Genomic DNA, 22,620 nt, shown 5'->3' on the forward strand with positions numbered 1-22,620 from the left:
AAAATAAGTGTTCAATTATTTCTCTCAGTGAAAAGTTTACAGAGAAAAAGGTAATTGAGATAACAGTTGCACGTGGGTATTGAACGTTTAGTATATACTATATACCAAACATTGTTCTAAGGATCTTACATGTAATAACACATTTAATCCTCACAATGATTATGGAGATTGATTGCATTGATAAATCTTATTAATGGACTCCTGTATCCTCACAATATAACTTTTCTCCAAAAAATAGATTGTCTATTTGCCTATCTCTTGGGTTTTATGAGTTTCTTTGACCAGAATAATGTGGTTGAAGTGATGCTATGCTAATTCTAAGACTTCCACACATCTGTCTCTTGGAATCCTGCCATTGCTGTGTAAATAAGCCTAGACCATCTGGAATAAGCTTCTAGCCCAGTTTGTTCCAACTGAGGCTACCAGGCAAGCCTACTATTAGCTAACCCAAAACATTTGAGAAAAACTCATCCAAGATCAGCAGAACCACTTTCCTGACCCCATCTGAATTAATAAGACCAGATCTACCCCTGGACTTATGAGCAATCAGAAATACTTACATATTTTAAGCTGAGTTTTGAGGCAATTTGCTACACAAAGTCACTAATTCATGCAATAACTTTATGATGTAAAGTTGAGGAAAATGAGAAACAGTAAAGTTAAGCAACTTGCCCAAGTTCACACACCTAAGTGTTGAAACTAGGCCACAAACTCAGGCTACATAGCTGCAGAATCTGCTCACTAATCAGTGTTTTAGAGCAATCCTTTGGAGGTGCTATCCTCCTCTTTTGCTATGGAAATACATGAAAGAATTTCCTCATTCATAAATTATTGTTTAACTAAGTATGCAACCACATTCTCAGGCAGACACAGGGGTTGGGGGCAACTCATTAGTCCCTGCCATGGCCACCTTGACCAGTCATGAGACCAACAAGATCTCAGCCTGGCTGGATATTAGGTACTTTATATTTACTAGTCAGTAGGATTTAGAAGTAGAGTTTCACTGTCTTATACCTGAGGGCTAAAGACTTGCATTAGTTAGAAAAATCTTGGTATGTCAATGGTAACAAGTAAACATTCAAATCTCAATGGCTTAATCCAACAATGGTCTATTTTTACTTGATATCACATTGGATTGTGCCTTATGGTTACTAAAAATAGTAAGAATTTATATGTAAGGGCCAGGCCCAGGAATGCCTCTTATCAGTTTGCCCATTGGCCAGAAATAGACCCAACCTAACTTCAAAGAAACCAGGGAAATATAGTCTACCTATGTGTCCAGGAAGAAAAAATGGCATTATATACCTATAGCATTATCTGTACGAAAGTACCAAGAAGATACTATGTATTGATATTATAGATGCCCAGGATGCCTGCCTTCCTGGGTCTCTACTGCCCTGTGTCCAAGCTATACTCTTTGCTTGCTTCTCCCTTGATGCAGACTCTACATAGAGTCTCCCTCACTGAGCTACTAGGGTGCAAGTCAGAGTTAAATTATTGCTCCAACTGCCTTAATCACTGACCAGCCTCCCACACCTCATCCCAGTCCTCTGATATGGATCTTCCTCAAATGTTATGATTTCCCAGGGAATTGACTTGGTAAGACTGTGGACCCTCACCTTCCCCCACTTTAAATGCCAAAATAAATATAGAAAATGTTGCACAAAATTCCAGGGGGTTCCTTGCTCTCCTGAGAGCTACCAGGTAGTGATGTCTTGCTTGGGAGATTATCACTTAGCCCACCCTCCTCATCTTGTGCGTAAAGGATATAGAGCTCAAACTGGTTCATTAACTCATCCAAAGGCAGACCACTGGTGTCAGCAGCAGGGGTAATTGGAGGTGTATCCTAGGATTGAAGGACAGACATGTCTGGGCAAAGAAGTCCAAAACATTGGACTTCTGCATCACTCCACAGACCTAGAGTGTCACAAAACACCCCATGCAAAATTCTCTAAAAGAGTGCCTGTGAAAAAGTGTTTGTGTATGTACATGGCAAATGCTTCTATTATTCAAACTTGCATGGGGACTACTGACCCACTTTCCATGTCTTTTTTGAGGCTTGTTAACAACATTTCCTTCTTGAAGTTGTCATGAGAGTATGATCTGATTGCTGCTACCTAAATGTAAATGTGGGGAAGGGAGGAGACCGGCAGGGCCGAAAGAATGCAGAGGAGAGGCCAGGGCACACAGAAGGCCTCTCAACTGGAAAATTAGGCATTCAATCATGAACAATAGAGAATAACAAGGAGAAGGAGGTGACATCCCTGTTTCCCAGGAGAGACTCCCAATGTTCTCCTTCTTAAATCTCCTCTGTCCATCACCCACCCTCCCTCTCCAGGCACTAGACTCTCCATCCCTAGGGTCACCTGATGATATTTGGAACCAGGAACCAAGAAGAAACACTTGTCTGCCTTCTCCCTCTCAGGATCTCTCTGGTCTTCTCTTCCTCAGTGTGGCCTGAGTCAAGGACAACATGAGGACTCCCTTAACCAGGTTGGGGAAGGGAAGGCCCAGGATGTGGGAAAGGATCATTATTCCTAAAGGAAAATCAGGCTAAAGTGAGCAGCAGGGTAACCATAAACTAAAAAAAAAAAAAAAAAAAAGAACTGAGGAGAAAAGAGGTTAGAGGGCTAGATGAGTCCAAGGGTGGGCCACATGTTTGCCTTTGTGGTGATGGTGATATCCATAAGGACAAAACGCAATTGCATAGAGCTTCATGAGCTTCATGAATTGCATGAGCTTGCAAATGTGTTTTTTGAAACTTTTTTCCCATTTAGCTCTCATTCCATTTGATGGAAGATGAAACAATCTTAGAAATATTAAATGATTCATCCAAAATCAGAGTTTTAATGAGGCAAGTCTCAGACTCAGACTTCATACTTCCAAATCCTAGGTCTTCTGCATTACATGGTGTAGAAGGAGATGCATGTGTTATGCCGTACTATGTGACTGTAGGACTGTTTCACAAAGCTTCAGCTTGCAGTAGTACAGAACACCTCTCTTCAGCCAAACCAGGAAGCTCAGTCACCTCACACCCACTTGGCTTTGCTTCTGCCCAAGGCACAAATGAGTGATTCCTGGGCTCTTTCTGTCCTTTGATGATAAATTTTGATGTTTTGTTGAGTGTGTATGTGGAGGGTTGTGTGTGTGAGAGAGAGAGAGTTTGGTGTGTACAAACTCTCCCAGTGAGTGTGTGGGATAGAGAGAATGTTGTAAGAATGTAATGTACATTCACATTGTGTGAATGTGAATATGGTATGTATGAGTGTGCTGTGAGTGTACAATGTGTGTAAAAGTGTATATGTAAGTGTAGTGTTGTGTGGTGTGTGTATGAGAATAAGTGCATGAGTATGGTATATAACTGTCATACGTGTGAGTGTAGTGTGTGAATATGTGTGAGTGTAGTTGTGAATGTGCATGTGTGTGAGTGGTGTGTAAGTGTGGTATGTATGTGAGTGTGATATGAATATGTGTGTGGTGATATAAGTGTGTAAGTGTGTGATGGTATGAGTGTGTAAGTTTGATGTTAGTGTGTGAAAGTGTGGTATGAGTGTGCTGTGCAAGTGTGAGTGGATACAGGTGGTGTGAGTCTGTGTGAAAGTGGTGTGAGTGTGCTGGGTTTGAGTAGATACAGGTGGTGTGAGTGTATGGTATTATTGGTGTTAAGTGTGATGTGTGAGAGTGTGGTATGTGTGTGGTGTGGGGGGTGGTGAGTGTGTGTGAGTGTGTGTGGTATGTTTGGTGTTAAGTGCGGTGTGTGAGTGTGTGTGACTGTGTGTTGTTGGGACAACAGTGGGATCTGGCTCATGGCCCACATCAAACATGGCTGAGAGTGGAGCAGGGCAAAGATAAAGAGGGAAATTATTGCTGCTTCTCCTCCTACCCTGACTCAGATGGTAGAAATGTCAGTTCATTCCTAAGAGGCTAAAGAAACAAGGTGGGATCTGTAAGGACTTAATTACAGTTGCTCTCATCATTGCAGCATGAAAGCCCTAACAGTTTCCTCCAAAGCGTGGATTTTTCACTGGATGGTGGAGGAGGGCTGGAGGGATGGATTGGCAATAGCTCTCCACATGTGCTCTTGCCAAGGTGGAGAGCCTGTGCCAGCCCACTCTGTCATTTAGCATCTGGAGAGCTCTGCACAAACGTCAAACACTTTGTCATCCTCTGATTAGACTCCAGCTCTTGCAATTCCAGGAGTGAGGTCAGTTCCATTTCAGAGATGGGATAAAGAAAGGTAAAGAGTGAATGACTTGGAAAACATCAGCTCGACAGTTGTAATGTTTTAAACCACTTCTTGCATATCAACTTTATACTGTGGACCAAACAACTGACTCAAATGTCCTAGATGATGTGTGTTGGTGAATGTGTGTTATATCAGGCGGTGGTATGCTGACAGACAACCCTTAAATCTCAGTGGCTTCAAACAACAAAGATATACCTGGTTAGTTAGTTAGTTAGTTAATCACTTTTCTTATCCATTGCAGTTTGTCTAAAAGTTGTGCTCTCTGTTATCCTCACTTTAGGACCTAAACATTCCAATATTTGAAATATTTCTGACACTGTGGCCAGCTTGGAGCTTGGAAATCACATATTGGCTAGCATTTCCACCTAGAATTTTCACAGGTCCCTTTTGTGTACATGCCATTGGCCACACCTAACTTCAAGGATCCAGGGAAATGAAATCTTACAATACTCCCAGAGGGAGAATTGAAGGTATCTGTGACAGGTGCTAATAACTACCAAAGGAGAGGGTATCTGTGGGCTATAGAATCATAGACTATTAGAGATAGAGGAGCAAAACAAACAAACAAACAAACAAACAAACAAAAAAACACACCAAAAGATACTTCTTAATTTACAAAATACCAAGGCTTAGAAAGGAAATAATCTACCCAAACTTATACTGTTCTATCGTGTTGCTCACTTGCTTAAAACCTTACAGTAGTTCTCCATCCATGTTAGGATAGAGAACCAATCCTTCACATGGCCCATAGTAGCTCAACAGCATTGGGCCTTGCCTGTCTCTTCAGACTTACCACTGACTGTATTTCTTCTCACTCTCTACTTGACACAAGGGCTTCCTTTGATTCCTCATAAGTGCCATGCTCCTCAACCTCAGGACCTTTGTTTTCCCCATTCCCTCCATGTAGACCAACCTCATCCTCTTATAGTCTCTTTTCTCTTCCTTCTCATCTCAGTCCAAATGTCACTGCCTCAAGGAAACCTTCCCAAACCCCCAGGTTCAAGCAGGCTCCCTCTCAGGCCTATGTACTTTTCCTCCAAAGCTCTTATCAAAGTTAATATTTTTGTATTTGGATATGATACTAATGTCCTTCTTCTTCACTAACAAATATGTAACATGTATGAGGGCAGGAATGTGGCTATTTCTGTTTGCTCACCTTTGTGTAACAAGATCATTTATTCTGATCCTATATCTCAAATATATATGCATGTACTTAAGTACCATGGGTTAAGTACATGTCACACTTCTATTTAAGTGAGGATTCACACAGCAAGGATAAGTAGAAATAATATGGCTGTGAGCTGACAGAAGGCAGGGCAAATGCCTTATTCACCAACTCAGCATCCCCAACACTTACCTGTGTCTGGTACCGTGTAGGAGCTCATTAAATGTGTGTTTGCTGTTACCATTGAAATTCCAGAAATAAAAACCACGAGTTAGGGTTTCACTGAGAGTGTATTGAGGTGTATAAAGCATTCTCTTTACACACACCATGGGGCAATAGCCAAGTATTAGGCAGGCATATGCCTAGTGCTTGGTCAATGGAACTGAGTTATTGGTGCCTAATATCTACCCAGCCAGCCCGTAATGCCCACCCCTGTATTCCTTTGGGTTAAAATCTGATGGATTGCAAGTAAATTAGTGAGTATATTGCTGGTGCTTAGTTGATTTGAATAACCATTAACACTTTGGATTGCCATTAATTTTTTATTACCCATTATCACCTTGCTGTGAATTACTAATCACAGACCGGGACCCTGAAATACAGGAATAGGAAGGACAGCTGTAGAGCAGGAGGATGGATCTACTTCACAGATCCTTTCTGAATTTTGGACTGACTACTGCCTTCAACTCTGTCATTAGACTCCAGTATCTGTTTGCAAGTCTAGGATATCAAATCACTGGACATTTCTATTCTTGACTTAATTTCATAGTCCTATAGATCTGCTTGGCTTCCCATCCCAAGATAGCCAAAATCCCATATTTATCATTGTATTGTGGAATTGGGATTGGCATTAGGGGAGTTTTAGTGTTCTTAGTTAATTATATTCTGGGAAGGCATGAAGGAAAATGTAAATTTGCTTCTGAAAGTTTTTTACCCTGAGTGAAAGCTCAAGGGTGAGATCTATGGTTTTTGTTTTGTTGTATTAGGACTTTTGTTTTTAAGGTGTAGTTACACACAGTCAAGTGCATAGATCTTAAATATACAGTTCCATGAATTTTGAACCAATACCCTAATCCAGATGTAGAAATTACCATCACCCTAAAAATTCCCATGTTTCCCTTTCTAGTCTATCTCCAAGACGCCACAATTACTCTAATTTTAGTATTTCGATAGACTAGTTGTGCTTGTTTTTAAACTTCTTATAAATGATATCATACATAGGTGTTGTTTGTGGCTGACTTCTTTCATTCAATATGAAGCTTAAAGATTTATTTATGTTGTAGTATGTATTATTAGTCCATTTTTAATAGCTGGGTCATATTCTATTGTATGGGAATATTACAGTTTAATTATGCGCTCACCTGTTATGGACATTGGGTGATTTCTAAACTTTATTTATTATGAATAACACTTAAAAATAAATTTTCTTATGCAAACTTTTTATGTTGTTGGGAAGGAAAAAAATTTATCCTGCAAGATTCTTCTGACTGGTCTAAGAATTAAATGGACATGAAGTAGACTAACAGGAGAAGAATAAATTTAATTTATATGTACAGGAGCTCATAGAAATATGAGTCTCACAGAAGTAACAAAGCAGGAAGCTTTTGTACCTTTACAACAAAAAAATAGCAAATTTGTGAGGAACTGACAAGATTAGTGAAGTTTGGATTTGGGGTAGTAAATTGAAGAAGTAACAAGGTTTATTTATACAACCCTCTTGGCCCTGAATTCCCTATCTCTTGTGATAAGTATGTCTCTACCTTCTGATACAGGGAGGATATCTTTCACATGGAAAATTTATTTTCTGCTTTCAGGAGAACAAAGGAGGGTCAGAGTTTCTTTTGGAACTGGAGTTTCTTAAGTAACTTTAATTCAAAATACTCAATATGCCAAAGTGGCATAGTTTGGGCAGCTTGACCCAAACACCATCAATGTGTATATGTTTTTTAAAATTTATTTTTGGTAAATACCTAGGAGTAGAATCACAATAAATTCCTAAATAGTTTTTCCACAGTGACTGTATCATTTTACACATGCATCTGCAATGTGCTGCCCAGAATCTTCTTCAACATTAGAAACTATTAATTTTAGCCATGTTAGCAAGTGTCCAATGAAATCTCATTTTGCCTTTAATTTAATTTCACTACTAAAAATGTTGGTCATCTTTTCATGTATTTATTGACTAATGGCGTAATCTTTCCTGAATGTTTTCCCATATCTTTTATCTATTTTTGTTTATTTTTTGTCTTTTTATTATTTATTTACAGGAGTCTTTATATATATATTGGATAAAATGGCTATATATTACATTTTTTTCTTCTTGTCTGTGGCTTTTTCATTTTTAAATTGTCTATTTTGATGAGATAAAGTTTTTTTAATTTGATAAAATTGCTTATTGTTTCATTTTTCTCTTATGGTTAGAGATTTTTATCATTATATCCAAGAAATCTTCATTTACCACCAAGTTCAAAAGTCTCCTATGCTTTTGTCCAAGGGTCCTACATATATACATAACAAATATGTATAATACATATTATATATATATTTACTTTTGCAGCTACATCTATAATCCATCTCACATTTTTTTTTGTATGATGTGAGATATAGGTCAAATTCATTTTTTTTCCTTTTATTTTACAGATATCAAGTTAACTTAGTACGATTTTAATAAATTTTTTTTCTTTCCCCATTAAATTGCATTACCACTTTTATTTAATATTATGTAATCTCATGGGTTTATTTCCATTTTCCCAATTAACTTGCCTACACATATGTCAACACCATGACACACCACCAGGTCATGATTATTGTAGATTACCAGTCATCCTTAAAATTAGATAGTGTTTGTTCCCCAGTTATAGTCTTTTCCATGAGTGTTTTGGCCACCACTTTGCACTTCTATATACATTTTAGTATCAGATTATTTGTTTCTACAAAAAATGCTTGATTAAACTTTTCTTGGTGCTGCATTTAATTTACAGATCAATTTGGAACAAATTGACATTTTTTTATCATATGTTCTAACTCATGAGTATGATAATCTGTCCATTTATTTGTCTTATTTAATTTATCTCAGCAATATTTTGCTGTTTTCCTTATAGAGGATTTTTACATTTTTGTTATATTCTTTTTCAGGAGTTCTATATTTTGGATGCTATTATGAATGATATTGGATTTTAAATTTAAATTTTTTCCATTGCTGGTTGCTAGTATAGAAAAACACAATTAATACTTATATATTGATCTTTTATTCTGGAATCTTTCTAAATTCACTTATCAGATCTAGTAGTTTTTATTTTTGTATTATTTTGTTTGGATATTATTTTGGATTTTCTATATACACAATTATTATCACCTACAAATAAACACTTTACTTCTTTAATGGCTTTTATGCCTTTTCTTTCTTGCCTACTTACATTGGGTAGAACCTCCAGTGTGATATTGAATAAAAGCGGGAAGAAGGAACATATCCATGCCTTGTTTCTGATTCTGCTTCTGAATGTTTTTAATATTTCTCCATTAAAAATTATGAAAGTTATAGGTTTGTCGTACATCCTCTTTATTAGATTGAGGAAGTTACCTTTTACTTATTTATTTCTCATGAATTAGCACTTTATATGCTTCTTTGATATCTTGAAATGATCTTAGGAGCTTCCTCCTTTATTTCATAAAAATGTGATTAAATACACTGATTGATTTTCAAATCTTGAAAACACCTTATGTTCTTGGGATAAATCTCACTTTATCATGGTACATTACACATTTTATGTATTGCTGTATTAGATTTGCTAGTGATTATTAGGAATTTTGCTTTTGAAGAAAGCTAGAATATGTCACCCCAAAATATGTCTCCTTGACATAAAAATTACTTTGAATTTAAGACAATTAAGAAGCAGTAAATGTAGAAAAAGCCCTCCGTTTTCTGCCTAAAGACAGAATATAAATTTGCTTTTTACTGGAGACAGACTCTTATCAGCTCAGAGATAGCACCAGAAGAATCTGCAAACAACCATTACTCCATTATTCCCCCCTGCCATTTATTTTACCTTCCCACAGTTTGCTGCCCTTGGAGGCTTAAAACTGCTTTCCTTTGTCCTGTCATTTCTCCATAATTTATTGTTTTTTTGTTGAAGATGCTATATAACCCAGAGTTCTCAGATGTTGCTTTGAGTAACTTTTCATTTAGGTTTCTCCCACATAATGAGCACTGAACACATTAATAAACTATTTTTCTCTTGTTAATCTGTCATTTTGTTACAGAGTCCCAGATGAAAATCTAAGATGGGTAAAGGTAAATCTTTGCCTCCCCTACACTTTCATCTATATTTATGAGTTACATTGGTTTTAATTTAATTTAATTTAATTTTACTTTTTGTAAGGCCCTCATCAGGTTTGATATTAGGGGTATGCTGACCTCATAAAATGAATTGAGAAATGTTTCCTCTTTTTTCTATTGTGAAAGGGTTTGTATAATATAGATTTTTCCTTGTGAACATTTAATCGAATTTCACAGAAGAGACAACTGGACCTGAAGTTTTCATTGTGGGGAAATTTTAAATTATGAATTCAACTTTTCTAATAAATATAGGGCTCTTGAGGCCAGTTTACCTATTTTTTTGTTTTTCTGTCAGTTTTGATAAACTGTATTTTTTTAAATGTTTATTTATTTCTGAGACAGAGAGAGGCAGAGCATGAGTGGGGGAGGGGCAGAGAGAGATGGAGACACAGAATCCAAGCAGGCTGCAGGCTCTGGGTTGTCAGCACAGAGCCTGATGCAGGGCTGAACTCACAAACTGTGAGCTCATGACCTGAGTTGAAGTCGGTTGCTGAACCAACTGAGCCACCCAGGCGCTCCTTGGTAAACTGTATTTTTTTTTAATAATTTATTTTTTATTTATTTTTTAAATTTTTTTCAATTTATGAAATTTATTGTCAAATTGGTTTCCATACAACACCCAGTGCTCATCCCAAAAGGTGCCCTCCTCAATACCCATCACCCACCCTCCTCTCCCTCCCACCCCCCATCAACCCTCAGTTTGTTCTCAGTTTTTAAGAGTCTCTCATGCTTTGGCTCTCTCCCACTCTAACCTCTTTTTTTTTTCCTTCCCCTCCCCCATGGGTTTCTGTTAAGTTTCTCAGAATCCACCTAAGAATGAAAACATATGGTATCTGTCTTTCTCTGTATGGCTTATTTCACTTAGCATAACAATCTCCAGTTCCATCCACGTTGCTACAAAGGGCCATATTTCATTCTTTCTCATTGCCACGTAGTACTCCATTGTGTATATAAACCACAGTTTCTTTATCCATTCATCAGTTGATGGACATTTAGGCTCTTTCCATAATTTGGCTATTGTTGAGAGTGCTGCTATAAACATTGGGGTACAAGTGCCCCTATGCATCAGCACTCCTGTATCCCTTGGGTAAATTCCTAGCCGTGCTACTGCTGGCTCATAGGGTAGGTCTATTTTTAATTTTTTGAGGAACCTCCACACTGTTTTCCAGAGTGGCTGCACCAATTTGCATTCCCACCAACAGTGCAAGAGGGTTCCCGTTTCTCCACATCCTTGCCAGCATCTATAGTCTCCTGATTTGTTCATTTTAGCCACTTTGACTGATGTGAAGTGATATCTGAGTGTGGTTTTGATTTGTATTTCCCTGATGAGGAGCGACGTTGAGCATCTTTTCATTTGCCTGTTGGCCATCTGGATGTCTTCTTTAAAGAAGTGTCTATTCATGTTTTCTGCCCATTTCTTCACTGGGTTATTTGTTTTTCGGGTGTGGAGTTTGGTGAGCTCTGTATAGATTTTGAATACTAGACCTTTGTCTGATATGTCATTTGCAAATATCTTTTCCCATTCCGTTGGTTGCCTTTTAGTTTTGTTGGTTGTTTCCTTTGCTGTGCAGAAGCTTTTTATCTCCATAAGGTCCCAGTAGTTCATTTTTGCTTTTAATTCCTTTGTCTTTGGGGATGTGTCGAGTAAGAGATTGCTACGGCTGAGGTCAGAGAGGTCTTTTCCTGCTTTCTCCTCTAGTGTTTTGATGGTTTCCTGTCTCACATTCAGGTCCTTTATCCATTTTGAGTTTATTTTTGTGAATGGTGTGAGAAAGTGGTCTAGTTTCAATCTTCTGCATGTTGCTGTCCAGTTCTCCCAGCACCATTTGTTAAAGAGACTGTCCTTTTTCCATTGGATGTTCTTTCCTGCTTTGTCAAAGATGGGTTGGCCATACGTTTGTGGGTCTAGTTCTGGGGTTTCTATTCTATTCCATTGGTCTATGTGTCCATTTTTGTGCCAATACCATGCTGTCTTGATGATGACAGCTTTGTAGTAGAGGCTAAAGTCTGGGATTGTGATGCCTCCTGCTTTGGTCTTCTTCTTCAAAATTACTTTGGCTATTCGGGGCCTTTTGTGGTTCCATATGAATTTTAGGATTGCTTGTTCTAGTTTTGAGAAGAATGCTGGTGCAATTTTGATTGGGATTGCATTGATTGTGCAGATAGCTTTGGGTAGTATTGATATTTTGACATATTTATTCTTCCAATCCATGTGCATGGAATGTTTTCCCATTTCTTTATATCTTCTTCAATTACCTTCATAAGCTTTCTATAGTTTTCAACATACAGATCTTTTACATCTTTGGTTAGATTTCTTCCTAGGTATTTTATGCTTCTTGGTGCAATTGTGAATGGGATCAATTTCTTTATTTGTCTTCCTGTTACTTCCTTGTTAGTGTATAAGAATGCAACTGATTTCTGTACATTGATTTTGTATCCTGCAACTTGGCTGAATTCATGTATCAGTTCTAGCAGACTTTTGGTGGAGTCTATCAATTTTCTATGTATAATATCATGTCATCTGCAAAAAATGAAAGCTTGACTTCATCTTTGCCAATTTTGATGCCTTTGATTTCCTTTTGTTGTCTGATTGCTGATGCTAGAACTTCCAACACTATGTTAAACAACAGCGGTGAGTGTGGACATCCCTGTCGTGTTCCTGATCTCAGGGAAAAAGCTCTCAGTTTTTCCCCATTGAGGATGATGTTAGCTGTGGGCTTTTCATAAATGTTTTTTTGATGTTTTGTTTGTTTTGTTTGTTTTGTGGGCTTTTATGATGTTTAAGTATGTTCCTTCTATCCCGACTTTCTCAAGGGTTTTTATTAAGAAAGGTGCTGAATTTTGTCAAAGGGCTTTTCTGCATTGATTGACAGGATCATATGGTTCTTATCTTTTCTTTTATTAATGTGATGTATCACGTTGATTGATTTGCGAATGTTGAACCAGCCCTGTATCTCAGGAATGAATCCCACTTGAGCATGGTGAATAATTCTTTTTATATGCTGTTGAATTCGATTTGCTAGTATCTTATTGAGAATTTTTGTATCCATATTCATCAGGTATATTGGCCTGTAGTTCCCTTTTTTTACTGGGTCTCTGGTTTAGGAATCAAAGTAATTCTGGCTTCATAGAATGAGTCTGGAAGTTTTCCTTCCCTTTCTATTTCTTGGAATAGCTTGAGAAGGATAGGTATTATCTCTGCTTTAAGTGTCTGGTAGAACTCCCCAGGGAAGCCATCTGGTCCTGGACTCTTATTTGTTGGGAGATTTTTGATAACTGATTCAATTTCTTTGCTGGTTATGGGTCTGTCCAAACTTTCTATTTCCTCCTGATTGAGTTTTGGAAGAGTGTGGGTGTCTAGGAATTTGTCCATTTCTTCCAGGTTGTCCAGTTTGTTGGCATATAATTTTTCATAGTATTCCCTGATAATTGCTTTTACTTCTGAGGGATTGGTTGTAATAATTCCATTTTTATTAACGATTTTATCTATTTGGGTCATCTCCCTTTTCTTTTTGAGAAGCCTGGCTAGAAGTTTATCAATTTTGTATATTTTTTCAAAAAACCAACTCTTGGTTTCGTTGATCTGCTCTACAGTTTTTTTAGATTCTATATTGTTTATTTCTGCTCTGATCTTTATGATTTCTCTTCTTCTGCTGGGTTTAGGCTGCCTTTGCTGTTCTGCTTCTATTTCCTTTAGGTGTGCTGTCAGATTTTGTATTTGGGATTTTTCTTGTTTCTTGAGATAGGCCTGGATTGCAATGTATTTTCCTCTCAGGACTGCCTTCGCTGCATCCCAAAGCATTTGGATTGTTGTATTTTCATTTTCATTTGTGTCCATATATTATTTTAATTTCTTCTCTAATTGCCTGGTTGACCCACTCATTCTTTAGTAGGGTGTTCTTTAACCTCCATGCTTTTGGAGGTTCTCCAGACTTTTTCCTCATAGCATTGTGGTCTGAAAGTATGCATGGTATGATTTCAATTTTTGTATACTTATGAAGGGCTGTTTTGTGACCCAGTATGTGACCTATCTTGGAGACTGTTCCATGTGCACTCGAGAAGAAAGTATATTCTGTTGCTTTGGGATGCAGAGTTCTAAATATATCTGTCAAGTCCATCTGATCCAATGTATCATTCAGGGCCCTTGTTTCTTTATTGACCGTGTGTCTAGATGATCTATCCGTTTCTGTAAGTGGAGTGTTAAAGTCCCCTGCAATTACCACATTCTTATCAATAAGGTTGCTTATGTTTATGAGTAATTGTTTTATATATTTGGGGGCTCCCGTATTCGGCACATAGACATTTATAATTGTTAGCTCTTCCTGATGGATAGACCCTGTAATTATTATATAATGCCCTTCTTCATCTCTTGTTACAGCCTTTAATTTAAAGTCTAGTTTGTCTGATATAAGTATGGCTACTCCAGCTTTGTTTTGACTTCCAGTGGCATGATAAATAGTTCTCCATACCCTCACTCTCAATCTGAAGGTGTCCTCAGGTCTAAAATGAGTCTCTTGTAGACAGCAAATAGATGGGTCTTGTTTTTTTATCCATTCTGATACCCTATGTCTTTTGGTTGGCACAGTTAGTCCATTTACATTCAGTGTTATTATAGAAAGGTATGGATTTAGAGTCATTGTGATGTCTGTATGTTTTATGCTTGTAGCGATGTCTCTGGTACTCTTCTCACAGCATCCCCCTTAGGATCTCTTGTAGGGCTGGTTTAGTGGTGACAAATTCCTTCAGTTTTTGTTTGGGAAGATCTTTATCTCTCCTTCTATTCTAAATGACAGACTTGCTGGATAAAGGATTCTCAGCTGCATATTTTTTCTGTTCATCACATTGAAGATCTCCTGCCAATCCTTTCTGGCCTGCCAAGTTTCAGAAGAGAGATCAGTCACCAGTCTTATAGGTCTCCCTTTATATTTTAGGGCACGTTTATCCCTTGCTGCTTTCAGAATTTTCTCTTTATCCTTGTATTTTGCCAGTTTCACTATGATATGTCGTGCAGAAGATCGATTCAAGTTACATCTGAAGGGAGTTCTCTGTGCCTCTTGGATTTCAATGCCTTTTTCCTTCCCCAGTTCAGGAAAGTTCTCAGCTATTATTTCTTCAAGTATACCTTCAGCACCTTTCCTTCTCTCTTCCTCCTCTGGAATACCAATGATGCGTATATTATTTCTCTTTAGTGCATCACTTAGTTCTCTAATTTTCCCCTCATACTCCTGGATTTTTTTATCTCTCTTTTTCTCAGCTTCTTCTTTTTCCATAATTTTATCTTCTAGTTCACGTATTCTCTCCTCTCCCTCTTCAATCCGAGCCGTGGTCATTTCCATTTTATTTTGCAGCTCGTTTATAGAATTTTTTAGCTCCTCCTGACTATTCCTTAGTCCCTTGATCTCTGTAGCAATAGATTCTCTGCTGTCCTCTATACTGTTTTCAAGCCCAGCGATTAACTTTATGACTATTATTCTAAATTCACTTTCTGTTATATTGTTTAAATCCTTTTTGATCAGTTCGTTATCTGTTGTTATTTCTTGGTTATTCTGTTGAGGGGAATCCTTCCGTTTTGTCATTTTGGATAGTCCCTGGAGTGGAGCGGACCTGCAGAACTGATGTCTGCCCCCAGCCCACTGCAGGAGCCACAGTCAGACTGGTGTGTACCTTCTCTTCCCCTCTCCTAGGGGAAGGATTCACTGTGGGGTGGTGTGACCCGTCTGGGCTACTTGAACACTGCCAGGCTTGTGGTGCTGGGGATCTGGTGTATTAGTTGGGGTGGATAGGCAAGGTGCATGGGGGTGGGAGGGGCAGGCTTAGCTCCCTTCTCCTTTGGTGATCTGCTTCGGTAGGGGCCCTGTGGCAGCAGGAGGGAGTCAGACCTGCCCCCGCAGGGATGGATCCGCAGAAGCACAGTGCTCGGTGTTTGTGAGGTGCAAGCAAGTTTCCTGGCTGGAACTGGTTCCCTTTGGTATTTTGGCTGGGAGATGGGTGTGGGAGATGGTGCTGGTGAGCACCTTTGTTCCCTCACCAAACTGATCTCTGTCGTTCCAGGGCTCAGCAACTCTCCTGTTGTCCTCCAGCCTTCCGGCTCTCCGAGCAGAGCTGTTAACTTATAACCTTCCAGATGTTAAGTCCTGCTTGCTGTCAGAACACACTCCCTCCAGCCCCTCTGCTTTTGCCAGCCAGACTTGGGGGCTCTGCTTGGCCAGTGGGCCGCCCCTCTGCCCCATCTCCCTCCCGCCAGTCTGTGTAGCGCGCACCGCCTTGCCACCCTTCCTACCCTCTTCCGTGGGCCTCTTGTCTGTGCTTGGCTCCAGTGACTCCATTCCGCTAGTCTTCTGGAGGTTTTCTGGGTTATTTAGGCAGGTGTAGGTGAAATCTAAGTGACCAGCAGGACGCGGTGAGCCCAGCATCCTCCTATGCCGCCATCTTTCTGATTGAAAAATATTTTGGTAAACTGTGTTTTTAAAGAAGCTTTTCTATTTCTTCTTTGTTGTCAAGTTTTTTTTGTTTTTTGTTTTGTTTGTTTTTTGTTTTTTTTTTAGAATATGGTTATACATAATTTCACCTTATTGTATTTTGCATATCCATCTGTAGTTTCTCTTCTGAAATTCTCTTTTCAAAATGCTGATTTTGTTGTTGTTTTCTTTCTTTTCTTTTCCCTTTTATTCCCTAGATATGTTTTCTTAGGGATTTTAAATTTTCTTAATCTTACTCACAGATCTTATTTTTGGACTTCCTGTTTTTTCTTCTGTGAAATAGTCTAAGTACTATTTCATTCATTTCCAGTCTTTATAATTTATGTTAATCTTTATAGTTTCCTTTGTTTTATATATTTGGGGTTATTTGCTCTTCTTTTCTGATTTATTAAGATGAAAACTTATATGAGTAATTTTAGACTTTTGTCATTTTCTAGTACAAACATTTTAAGGTATAAATTTACATCTTAGCAATACTTTAACTTAACCCTACATTATTAACATATTGTGTTTTTATTATTGTTTAGTTCAAATATCTTCTAATTTTCTGTGTATTAGTTTGCTATTGCTGCTGTAACAAATTACCACATATTTAGTGGCTTAAGACAATACAGATTTATTATCTGTATCTTACAGTTCTGGACATCAGAAGTCCAAACTTAGTTTCACTGGGCTAAAATCAAGGTAGTGGCAGTGAGCACTCATTCTGAAAACTTTAGGGAATAATTAATTTCCTTACCTTTTCCTGACCTAATTTTCTGACCTACATTCCTTGACTTGTGGCCTCTTCCTCCATGTTCAAAGCCAACAGTATACCGTCTTCTCTCCGTTATGATTTTAGCTTCTTTACTTACATTTCTTCTATACTCTGATCACCCTATCTCTTAAAAGAACCCATGCAATTACATTGGGCCTATTTATGTAATTTAGTATAATCTTCTACTGCCTGATACTTAATCACATCTGCAGCATCCTTTTTACCATTTAATGAAGTATATTTACACATTTTAGGAATTAGAACACTGACATCTTTGGGAGGTCATTATTCAGTCCATTATACCATATGATTCCTTTCTCTAGGAGTTCAAAATATTTTCTAATTTCCCCTGTGGCTTTATTAAATTATATTGCTAAACTTTCAAGTGGATTATATGGATATCTTATTTGCTGATTAAAAAATATATATTTATTTGTTGTGAGAGAGAGAGACAGAGAGAGAGTGAGGGGGGAGGGGCAGAGAGAGAGGAAAAGAGAGGGAATCCCAAGCAGGCTCAGCACTGTCAGTGCAGAGCCTGACATGGGGCTCAAACACACCAAATGTGAGATCTTGACCTGAGCCAAAACCAACAGTCTGACACTTAACTGACTGAGCCACCCAAGTGCTCCATTTGCTGATTTTTAATGTAAATGTTTTGATCAGAAAATATATTCACTGTGATTTGACCAAATGTATTGAGACTTGTTTTATGCCCCCAGCATATGGTATATCTTGGTGAATATTCCTTGTGCATTTGAAAAGAATGTGAATTCTACAATTGTTGAGTGTAATGTTCTATAAATCAAGTAAAGTTAGTTGACAGTATTGTTCAAATTTCCTCTATCCTTACTGATTTTTTTTTCTTTATTTTCACAGTTTCTAAAGGAGTGTTCAATGTCTTCAACTAAGATTGTGGACTATTTCTACATTTAGTTCTCTTGTTTATTCTTTGTTAATTTTTTGAAGCTTTGTTATTAAGTGCATAAACATTTAGGATCACTAAGTCTTCTTGACTAATTGGCTTTTTCACCACTATGTAATGTCCCTCTTTATCCTTGGTAAAGCCCTCTGTTTTGAAGACAACAGTGACAACATTGCATAACAAATTTCTTATGTTTAGTGTTTTCACAGTATGCCTTCTCCCCAACTCCTCCCATCCTCATTACTTTGCTTTTGGCCTAGTTCTACCTTCATGTTTAGAGTATATTTATTTGTTAACAGCATAAAGTTGGGCATTTAAAAAAATAAATCTGATAACTTCTGCCTTTTAATGGAAGTATTTGGTCCATTTACACTTAATTTACAGTTGATATTATATTGAATACATATAGTGTAAGCAACTTGCAGCAGTATACTTTCTATATTTATATCCTTTACTTTGGGATTTTGTTAAATATTTTACCACTACATGTTATGTAGTGCAGAATGTAATGCTGTTGTTTTTGCTTTGGAAGTCAAATATCTTTCAAGAACAAGGAAAAGTTAAAAACAAAGAAGCCCTTATGCTTTCCCCAATACTTACCATTTCTGGAACTCTTCAATTCTTTCTATAAATACACAACTAATACCATTACTTTTCTCATAATAGTAACTAGGCAAAAATGTCTAGAATAACTAGTAACTAATTCTTGCAGCTTTTGTTTATCTTAAAATGTCTTTATCTTGCTTTTATTTTCAAAGGATACTTTCACTGGATATAGACTCTGGTTGATTTTTATATCTGTCTTAGCATATTTAAGATGGCATTTCTGTATGTTTGTGTGAGCATGTGTGCTTTCTGGTGAGCAGTCCTGAAGTTAATATGACTGCTTTTATGATTTTGGTTTTGACTTCAAGTAGTTTGACAACGACCTGCCTTATTGTAGTTTTTCTTGTATTTTTTTCTGTTGTTTTTTGGTTTTTTTGTGTTTTTTTTTTTGTTTTTTTGTTTGTTTTACCTAGTTCACTGAGCTTCTTGAATATATGCATTGATATCTTCTGAACTGGAGAGTTGTTATTAATTTTTCAAAATTGCCTTCTTTTCAAGTGTCTCTCTTTCCTTTTCTTCTTAGACTCTATACATATTAGACCTTTTGATTATGTCCTATACTTCTTTAATGCTTTGTTCTTTATTCTCCATTATATATTTTTTTCTTTTTGTGCTTTGCTTTGTATATATCCTATTGGCTGTGCTTGACTTCACTAATCTTGTCTTCTGATATGGCTAATTGTATTAAAAACTCATCTAATAAGTTCTTTATTTCAGATACTATATTTTGTAATACTAGAATGTCTATTTGATTTATCTTCTAGATTCTAATAGTTGTTCAAATAATTTTATATTTTCATCCACTCTGTCCACTTTTTTGTCTATTTTGTTTAATATGGTAATCATAGTTATTGTGAAAACCTTAACTGCTAACTCCAATATTTAGATTATTAGAGGTCTGCTTCTACTAGTATTTCATGCTCTGATTTTAATTTTTTTCCCTGCTTCTTTTCATTGTGAGTAATTTTTTTTATTATATAACAGATTTGTTGATAAAACATTTTAGAAACTCTAGATTTGGTTATGTTAGTTTTGAAAGGAATAAAGACATTTAAAGTTTAAAAGTAGATGTTTTAAATGAGCTGATTGTAATTCTAAACATCAAGAAATATTAGATTTAGAAAATTTGAGATAAAGACAGCCTCAGTGAGGGAATTGTTAGATATTCTATTCAAAGCTTAATTTTCAATCTATTATATTTTACTCCTTCAGTGTCTACTACATTAACAAGTTGGGCTGATGTCAAACCCATTATGTGTAACAAAGTAGCTCTATCCTGCTCAGGAAAACTTACTTTTACGTATGTAAGCACACTACTTTTCTGAGTTGAGGTTCAGCAATGGATTTGGGGAGAATAAAATGAGTACAGTGGTCTTTAAAATTAGGGTCTGAGGCATGAAACCATAAAACTTCTAAAAGAAAATATAAGCAATAAATTCCTGGATACTTGCCTTAGCAATATTTTTTTGGATATGTCTCCCCAGGCAAGGGAAGCAACAGGAAAAATAAACAACTGGGACTACATCCAACTAAAATCTTCTGCACAGAAAAGGAAACCATCAACAAAACAAAAAGGCAACCTAATAAATGGGAGAAGATATTTGTAAATGATACATCTTATTACTGGTTAACCTCCAAAATATATAAAGAACTCATACAACTCAACACCAAAAAACAGATAACCTAATTTTTTTAAGGGCATAGGATCTGAATAGACATTTTTCCAAAGAAGACATGCAGGTGGCCAGCCAATACACACATGAAAAAATGCTCAATATCACTATCAGGGAAATGTAAATAAAAACCACAATGAGATATCACTTCACACGAATCAGAATGGCTAATATCAAAAAGACAAGAAATAAGTGTTGGTAAATATGTAGAGAAAGGGAACCCCTGTGCACTGTTGGTAGGAATGTAAATTGGTGCAGTCACTATGGAAAACAGCATAAAGAAATCTTCAAAAAATTAACAATAGTATTACCATATCACCCAGGAATTCCACTTCTGGGTATTTACCAGAAGAAAAATTAAAAAAAAAAAACACACACACACAAAAAACACACCACTAATTCAAAAAATATATATAAACACCCTATGTTTTATTGCAGTATTATATACAGTGGCCAGGATATGGAAGCAGCCCTAGTGTCCACTGGTACATGAATGGATAAAGAAGATGTGGCCTACATACACAATAGAATATTGCTCAGCCAAAACTGAGAATGACATCTTGCCATTTGTGATGATATGGATGAAACTAGATGGTATTATGGTAAGTATCTAGTATAATACCATTATACTCAATGGTATTATGTCTCACTTATGAAATAAGTCATACCATATGATTTCACATATATGAAGAATCTAAAAAAAATGAAACAAATAAACAAAGGAACAAACAAAACAGAAACAAACTCATAAATACAGAAAACAAACTGGAGATTGCCAAAGAGTAGGGGGGTGGGTAACTAGCAAAGTAGGTACAGGGGATTAAGAGGTACAAACTCCAGTTATAAAACAAATAAGTCATGGGGATGAAAAGCACAGCATGGGAAATATAGTAAAAAATATTATAATAACTTTGCATGATAACAGGTAGTAAACACACCTATCATGGTAAACATTTTGTAATGTATACAATTGTTGAATCACTATGTTGTATACCTAAAAACAATATATATGTCAACTATACTTCACTTTAAAAATAATAAATAAATAAATAAATAAATAAATAAATAAATGTATATCATGTTCTGGGGGGTCTCAGATAGCACTTGGTTTAGGTGTAGGAGCCCAGCTTATCTGTCTCACTCACTTTAGAATGATAGAATGAGGACTGCTTTAGTAGTTATAGAGTGAATTTGTTTTTATTACACTTAAAGCTTCTTAAAACTTAAAGGCTTAAAATAACAGCCTTTTATTTAGTGCATGATTTTACAAACAACCAATTTGGGCTAGGCTCAAGTGAATAGCTATTTCTGTCTTAGCTAACCTCATTAATAAGTATGGATTGGGTGGATGCTGGCTAATATAGGGTAGCTTCAGATGGAACAGCTCCCTGTGGTCTTCCCAGCAGGCTAGCCTTAGCTTCTTCACGTGGTGGCTGAAAACAGTTCTGGGAGAGAGCAGAATTGTCCATGGTATCTTGAGGCCTATGCTTAGAATGGAAATATTTTCACTTCCACTGCATTGTATTAGTGAAAACAAGTCACAGGAAAAGCTCAGATTCAAAGATAAGGAAAATAGATTCAACTATTTGTGGAAGGAACTATAAAGTCACATTGAAAAAGCTATAAATATGGGAGGAGGGATTAACAATTATGGTCATCTTCTTGAATGCAACACATGGAAAGCTAGGATATATTTCTGAGAGTTTGAAGTTAGCAAAAGTTGAAGATTTTGATTTTGATCTTCTTACCTCCACGAGGATTAAAATCATTCACCTCTTTTCAAGCTTCTTGGAGAGCTGGCAGTGTCATGGAAAGAGCATGGGCTTTGGAATCAGACAGACCTGAGTTACTGGCTATGTCACAATGTGAAAAGTACACAAACTCTCTGAAGTTCATCACATGTGAAATTTGGATAATCAATATCTGCCTCAAATGATCATTGCGAGAATTAGCCAATACTACTACCTGTTTGACATATAGTAATCACTGACTCATGGTAATGAATATTATTCATTCTGAGTCTAGCTTTGCCTCAGCTGTGAAAGTTTCACCGACTCTGTTGTATCCACATAGGTGGCCGTCTCCCTTGAATGCCTATTAGTTATAGCACTGCAGAGCCAAAGGGGACCTAGGCCCTCTTATTCCAGATTTCCATCTAGAAGTAAGGAAACTGGAGCCAATTTAGAATTTCTTTAGTGTCTTATCACATAGCCTGGGTTAAAACAATTGATGTTTTTTATTCGTCACCTATAAAGTTTGATATTGTTAACTTAGTTAACATAACCTTGTTTTTTCCTGTGGCCTATTAGCCTCTTGAGAGTAGTACTCCTCCACAATTTTCCAAGTATGTGTTTCATACCTACCAGAGTGGCTTACACAGAGCAAGCACTTGGTGAAGTGAGGTTGTGTGTCTGTGTTTGAAGAGTAAAGGATAGC

Source organism: Panthera leo, chromosome B1 (assembly GCF_018350215.1).
Source record: "Panthera leo isolate Ple1 chromosome B1, P.leo_Ple1_pat1.1, whole genome shotgun sequence".
Classification (NCBI taxonomy): domain Eukaryota; kingdom Metazoa; phylum Chordata; class Mammalia; order Carnivora; family Felidae; genus Panthera; species Panthera leo.